The sequence below is a fragment of the Eschrichtius robustus genome, chromosome 21 (genome assembly GCF_028021215.1).
Source record: "Eschrichtius robustus isolate mEscRob2 chromosome 21, mEscRob2.pri, whole genome shotgun sequence".
In the NCBI taxonomy this organism is placed as follows: domain Eukaryota; kingdom Metazoa; phylum Chordata; class Mammalia; order Artiodactyla; family Eschrichtiidae; genus Eschrichtius; species Eschrichtius robustus.
The window spans coordinates 10965563-10973289 of NC_090844.1; positions in this window are offsets into that span (position 1 = coordinate 10965563).

Here is a 7727-nt window from a genome sequence, read left to right on the forward strand (position 1 = left end):
CTGCCACCTGAGGACACAGGGAGAAGATGCCGTCGATGAACCTGGAAGGGGGTCTGTCTGTCCTCACCAGACACGGGATCTGGATGTCCAGCCTCCAGAATGTGAGCAGTAAACGTCTGCCGTTGAAGCCCCCAGCCTCTGGGGTAGTTACAGCAGCCGGAGCTAAGACATGGGTGCAGCCATCGTGTACGCATGACCACATCTCTGTCTGTATCTGTCATTCTATGTAGAATGTGTATGTATAAATATCAGCATACAATAAGGAAATCAGTGCAGAGAAATTGTGTGTTCACACTGCTGAGAAGTGTCCAGCCGGGATGCAGGCTCAGGCCGGCCCGCCTGCACTCAGGACACAGTCCCTCTCACTTTAGGGTCCTGTCGGTGTCCTGGGGCTGCTGTAACCAAGTGCTACAACCGGGCGGCTTAGAGCAACAGGGATTTATTTTCTCACAGCTCTGGGGGCCGAGCTCCCTTGGGAGGCGCAGGGGAGGCTGGTGGCAGCACACTGCCAATCCTCACGTGCTGTGTCCCTGTGTGTGCCCTCCTCTGTGCTGTGTCCAGACCCCCTTTTCATAAGGACACGTGTCATATTGCACTAGGACCCACCCTAATGACTTCATTTTAACTTGATTACCTCTATAAAGACCCTACTTCTAAATAAGGTCACATTCTGAGGTGCCAGGGGTTAGGACCCAACATATCTATTCTGGGGGGTAGGGGGGGGGCAATTCAACCTGTAACAGGATCCTTCACAGAAACCCAGGGATCCCACCTAATCCACATCCCGTCTCTTAAGGCCTCATTCCATCGACTCATCACTAGATGATGCTGAGAACAAAGCTTTCATACCCAGGAGACTAGCTTTACCACTGAATTTTCGTGGCTGCATGCATTTGGCAAACCTTAGAAGCATCAAGACTGTGTTTCAATTTCATGGTTTCACCTTCAGAACATTTAACTACTGCACCATATCCTTGGACTATATAGAATTCATAGAAATTTAAGTCAATTCCAAATATCCTTGGAATTTCATTTTATATGAAAATAATTCATGAATGAACGCGTTGCCCGGGGTTGTTGTGAGTATCAGGGCCTGGTTCACCCAGCTGGGCCATGAGGCAGCCAGGCAAGAGGGCGTGCTCGTCTCTGGCTGGTTCCGTGGAGTCAGCAGAGACATGACTCACAGTCATAAGCTGGTGGGGGAGGGGCCTGTAATCACATCTGGGGGCAGGGGAGGGTGGCCGGTAATTCCGGCTGGTTCAAGCAGGAAGCACTTTGCAGTCAGTCCTGGGAGGGGAGGGGAGATTCTGGTTTGTGGTCCTACAACCTCTCATGTCTGGGGGGACGTTAGGGATCCCTGTCCTGTCCTCTTTTCCTCCTTATCGGCCTCGGTATCCTTCCTTTCTTTCTTTTTTTTTTTTAACATCTTTATTGGAGTATAGTTGCTTTACATTGTTGTGTTAGTTTCTGCTGTATGACAAAGTGAATCAGCTATATGTGCACATATGTCCCCATATCCCCTCCCTCTTAAGCCTCCCTCCCACCCTCCCTATCCCACCCCTCTAGGTGGTCAGTTCTCTTCCTTTGGGGTTTGAGGCAGAACAAGAGGAAAAGTTCGGGGTGGGCGCGAGCAGAAAGGAGAAGAGAATGAAATGGAGGTATTTGTAATGAGGTGGATGGAGTTAGAGTCTGTCATACAGAGTGAAGTAAGTCAGAAAGAGAAAAACAAATACAGTATGCTAACACATATATACGGAATCTAAGGAAAAAAAAAAAAAAAAAGGCCATGAAGAACCTAGTGGCAAGTCGGGAATAAAGACACAGACCTACTAGAGAATGGACTTGAGGATATGGGGAGGGGGTGGGGTGAGATGTGACAGGGTAAGAGAGTGTCATGGACATATATACACTACCAAATGTAAAATAGATAACTAGTGGGAAGCAGCCGCATAGCACAGGGAGATCAGCTCGGTGCTTTGTGACCACCTAGAGGGGTGGGATGGGGAGGGTAGGAGGGAGGGAGATGCAAGAGGGAAGAGAAATGGGAACATATTGTATATGTATAACTGATTCACTTTGTTATAAAGCAGAAGCTAACACACTACTGTAAGGCAATTATACTTCAATAAAGATGTTTAAAAAAAAAAAAAGAAAGGAGAAGAGAAAGTGCAGGAATGGGGCTTTCCTGAGAACAGTGTCTTCTCAGCAGTTATCCCGGGCGACTCGCCACTCAGGAGGGGACAGCGGGCAGCTCAAGGGGGCGGGGAGCCTCCGCCCCACGTGTGGAATGTCGGGAATGTCCCTGTGTTTTGGTGGAGCTTCAACTCCAGCGTGTGGGTCCCCAGGTACCCTGTAGGCACCGAACACAGAGAGCTGGGGGCACAGAGAGCTGTGGCCGGTAATCCGGCCACAGGGTCACCCCAGAGTGACGACAGCTGAGGCCACAGCCGAGGTCGCCGTCACCCTCGAAAAATGTTTGGAACTACGGAGTCGGGACTTCGGTTTTGTTTTGCAGTGGTTTTTGTTTTGCAGAAAGTATTAGGTTGGAGGGAGTGCCATGTGATGTTCTTACAAACTATCAGAGACTTAAGATTTAAACCCCTTCAAGCATCAAAACAACCCACAAGGAAGCCGGAGCAGGCAGGCGCAGCCTGACGTCTGGGCCGTCACCTGGGAGTTCCAACAGCAACACGGGTCCAGAAGTGAAAGCAGTTTCCAGCAGCGCTGACTCTGAGCAGCCGCGTGTCCCGGGGTTTGCATCTCGGCCACGAGGGTTAGAGTTAGGGAGTGCCTCCACCACCTCTATCCACCGCAGGGCTCGGTCTACTTGGGGAAAACATTTCATCATCCTGGAGAAGAAGGACGATGCATCTCGCCACTAAGTCACCAGGGCTCACCCAATGTCACTCGGTGCTTCCTGTGTGCCCGGCTCGGGGCCCCGAGAAGCTGTTTGGCTTTTCTTGAGGTTTTTTTTCCTCCTTGCTCTTTAGGGAGAGCTTTGGCGCTCACAGGTCACGTCTGCACTTCGCTCCCTGTGCCGGGGTGTCAGAGGTCCCCGCCTCCCGTGGCCCGGGGTCCCCGCCAAGCCCGGCGGCCCGGACCCCGACTCCGCACCTTCTCCCGTGACGTGACCCCTCCCCTGTGCCAACCATCCCTACGACTCTCCATCTTCCCGAACTGATGCTCTGCCCCAGTGAAACACTCACGCCCATGCCTCTCCCCGCCAGCCCCTGGCAAACCCAGGACCTTCGAGTGTTTCTGCGCAGCTCGCCTCTGTGACCGAACTGCTGGGGCGCCAGCCCTCCCCACGCCCCCAGCCGGAAGCGCCGGCACAACCGCTGAGCAAGGCCCACCCCGCCCCCGCGTGCAGCCTCGGATCCCAGGGTGGGCGGAGCTGGGCTCACCCCAGGAGGGGAGGGGGAGGCGCCAACCCTGGGGGGAGGCGGCAAGGACACAGGGACCACACCCAGCGCTCGCTCAGCTGGGGGGAGTGGGGTGGGAGGGCGATGGGGAAGGAGGAGAGGGGGAGGGAAGCACAGTTAACTGGGACCCCCTCTTGCCCTACCCGCCCCCCGAAGTACCTTCTGGCAGCTGAGACTTTCCTCCCTGTCTTTGCTTTCCTGCGGTCTGACTGAGGTCGCCCAGGTGCGACTTCTATTTACCCGTCTTAGTGGTGCAGGTGCTTCTTGTAGCCTCACGCCTTTGATTGGGTTTTCAGGATGTCATCGGCCGTCTTCTCCTCCTACTCTGGCGGGACCCCAATCACATGCACATCCCACCTTCGCGCCTGGTCCTGCTGCCCTGGCGGTGGCCCTCACGCTCTGCTCCGCTCCACATCCCCCTTCTCCGCGTGTCTGCGATCCTATACATTCTTCTCCTTTGCTACATGTAATCAGCCTTAGAGTTCTCATTTTCGGTTATTACATTTTTTCTTTCTAGAATTTCCACGTGATTCTATGTATATAATTTTCACTTCTCTAGTGAGACTCTCCATCTGCTCTGAACACAGAATCACATGACTTTTTAAGCAACATCTCATAACTCTGATCCTGTAATTTCCCATGAAACTGCTTCTACTGTCTGTTCTTATCTCTTGGTTTCTGATAATTTTTTTCTGGTATTATCTCTGCCAACAAATTTTTAACTGAATGTTGATTATTGCATCTGAAAATATTGTACAGATAGTTTGAGGATCTGGATGTATTTTTCTTTCACTCTTGGCAGGCATGTGGGTGGGGCAAATCGTTTTAATCCAGTCAGGATTTAATCCAGTCAGGGGCTGGGTTTCAGGGTTTTTGTATCTTGTTTTTGGTGAACTATTCAGATAGTGAATAGTGCATATGTTTTGTGTTTAGAATCGTGAATTGGAAATTACTTTGTATGCTTGGTTCAGACAGACTGGAAGAATGCGAGCTCAGAGATTAACGTGCTCAAATTGTGGCAGCAAGTAAGTCAGTGAAGGATCAGCCCGACTGTGCAGTCAGAGCCCCGGGGCTGGGGGCACAGGCTCGCAGACGGCGGAGGAGGTTTGGTGAGGGGGTGAGCCTACAGGACCAGCTGTGGGGTGCTGAGCACCTGCCGGAGGGGACTCAGCTGTGTCACCTACGTTACCTTAAGGCTCAGCACAATTCCTTAGGAGTTCTAATTTTTCTTCTTTTACAAGAACAAAGCAACCAAATTAGAGTGGGGAATGGTCCTTGTTAATCTCCGGCCTTGAGACCCAGCCTGGGCTCAGGTAAAACAGGAACTGGGTGTTATCCTAACCTTTCCCATTTTGTGCCTACATCCGCTCTCTACCCTCTCCACCCGTTTCTCTTTTTTTTCCTTTCTTCCCCCGAAGTGTAGAATGATTAAAACATTTGAAACATGAACAAGGACCTACTGTCTAGCACAGGGAACTCCACTCAATATTCTGTAATAATCTAAATGGGAAAAGAATCTGAAAAAGAATAGATACATGTGTATGTATAACTGAAACACTTTGCTGTATACCTGAAACTAACACAACATTATAAATCAACTATGCTCCAATTTTCAAAAAAGTAAAAAAAAAAAATTTGAAACATGAATGTGGACTTGAAATAGTGAAATAGTTTATGAGTTAAAACAAAAATTAAATCTGTGGACTTCCCTGGTGGCACAGTGGTTAAGAATCCGCCTGCCAATGCAGGGGACACGGGTTCGAGCCCTGGTCCAGGAAGATCCCACATGCCATGGAGCAACTAAGCCCATGCGCCACACACAACTACTGAGACTGCGCTCTAGAGCCCGCGAGCCACAACTACTGAGCCCGTGTGCCACAACTACTGAAGCCTGTGTGCCTAGAGCTCGTGCTCCGCAGCAAGAGAAGCACCGCAATGAGAAGCCTGCGCACCGCAACGAAGAGTAGCCCCCGCTCGCCACAACTAGAGAAAGCCTGTGTGCAGCAACGAAGACCCAACGCAGCCAAAAATAAATAAATAAATAAATAAATTTTTTAAAAAAAACAAGAATTAAATCTGTGAAATATATAACCTGCAAGGTACTGTGCAAACTCCCCGACTAGCTTTGGACAGCGCGGGTGCCCGATTCATCTCCGTCTACAATGCCTTCTGCCCAGAGGCGCTCTCTCTGCAGCAGGAGTAAGAGGGCTGTTCGTGGAAGAGACCCTGTGGGGTGAACACTTGGGCCCAGTGTCAACTGATAAATATTTTCTGCACAAGACATGGCTGGTTAGAGGCAACAGTTACTGGTTGATTTTGACTAGGGATTAAAATAAAAGATTTGTCGTTTCCTACTCTACCGATCGTATTAATTTTCTTATTAATCCAACATGGGGTTTGCTTTCTGAGTATCTCCTGTTAGTTCAGAGAATTGCTAGTTACAGAATATAATCCTTATTTAACGTTTTCCAGGAGACTATAACTTTGACAGCTTGTCTCAAACTGCTCACATTTTGAAGTATAATGTTGTTTTACCAACCCCTGTTTATTCAACATCCTTGAATAAAGATCGATATAAAAATGACACTGGCGGGCTTCCCTGGTGGCGCAGCGGTTGAGAATCTGCCTGCCAATGCAGGGCACACGGGTTCGAGCCCTGGTCTGGGAAGATCCCACATGCCGCGGAGCGACTAGGCCCGTGAGCCACAATTACTGAGCCTGCGCGTGTGGAGCCTGTGCTCCGCAACAAGAGAGGCTGCGATAGTGAGAGGCCCCCGCGATGAAGAGTGGCCCCTGCTTGCCGCAATTAGAGAAAGCCCTAGCACAGAAACGAACACCCAACACAGCCATAAATAAATAAATATTTAAAAAAAAATGACACTGGCTTTATGTATTTAACTAAAAAATCAGTGTTTAATTTCAGTGTTTACAGCTGAGCCTCAGGAGGCCTGCTGCCCTCTAGTGGACGATCCTTGAGCTGCAACGCTCTTCACCTATGATCTGGTGAATCCAGCTCCATTCACTGCAGCCTGTATCCCCAGCAACTGCAATGAGTTGTTGCTGAAGTTGTGGTGTGTGCAGCTCCTTATTATGCATAAATATGCAAGGCAGATTTTCTGGGTGTCAGTTACTTAATTCAAATGAAGACGCCTGTCCAGTCTCTTCTTGGTTATTATGGAGGAAGCAGCCTTGCGTGTGTGCAGCAAATTGCTAACCTCAAAAGCCAAGTCTCTGTGTCACCTTAGGAAGCTTCCATCCATCCTGCTTCAAACGGGGGTGCCCTGACGCTACTTCCCAGGGAGACTGCTGTGGGGATGAGGGCTGTGGAAGGCTCTACAACTTTGCTTGGTTTAATATCTTACAAAACTACTTTCTTCTTTGCATAGTTAAAACAAGCTCTTACGAGAGCTAAACATTTGAAACATTTCCTAAGTTTTTACAAAATTACAGGTCCAATATCCTGAGTGAGCACGGGATCACCTAGAAAGGCTGGACGTGGAGAATTTGGGGGGCACCACAGAAGGTCAAAGATTCATCAGGATGAGACTGTAATGTTTATGAAGGAAAATCACATGTGAGTAAGAGTTGTTCTGTCCAAGGACCCTCTCCCACCCGCGTGGTGTGGGAGCCTTGCCAGCTTGGGGCCAGCTGACCCGGCCTGCACGCAAGGTCTGGCCTCCCCCTGGGGCTCAGATCACAGGGGCCCAGCAGACTCGACCGTGACAGAGACCACAGGAAGGGAATCATGGGGGAACGTGGGGTTTGAAACGGAGAAAAGGCAACGGAAGAAACAGAGTAAAAAAACCTGTTGCCGAGTGATCTCAGCACGGGCACCTGGTATCTTGGCAGTTGCAGAACAAACGCTCACAGCAGGGAAGCCGCCCTCCAGGCCCGTCCCCCCCACCCCACGTGTGGGGCGCGCCATGAGGGCGATGCCCTGACTGCTGCTTCCGGGGCCATCGCGCAGGGCCCAGCTCTGTGTCCACAACCCGGAGGGCGAGGCAGCGTCTCCCGCGGGGGCCAAGAGCATCCCTCCTGAGCGTTGCCCATGAGACCAGGGCCCCCAGTGCACCGTCCCTCAGCTGTGCCGCCAACACCGCACACACAACATCCACCCGCCACCTCGCGTGGCCCCTCGGAAGTCGGGGTAAAGGAGCCACAGGCCGGGGCTCACGCCGTTCCCCGTGAGGGGAGTAACGAAGTTTCGTACTTGAGCAGCACCGATGAACCAGTAACAGGCTAGTTACTAGCTTGTAAGCAAAGAAAATCTGTGACCTGTCACAGACCCAACACCCTTTGAGAGAA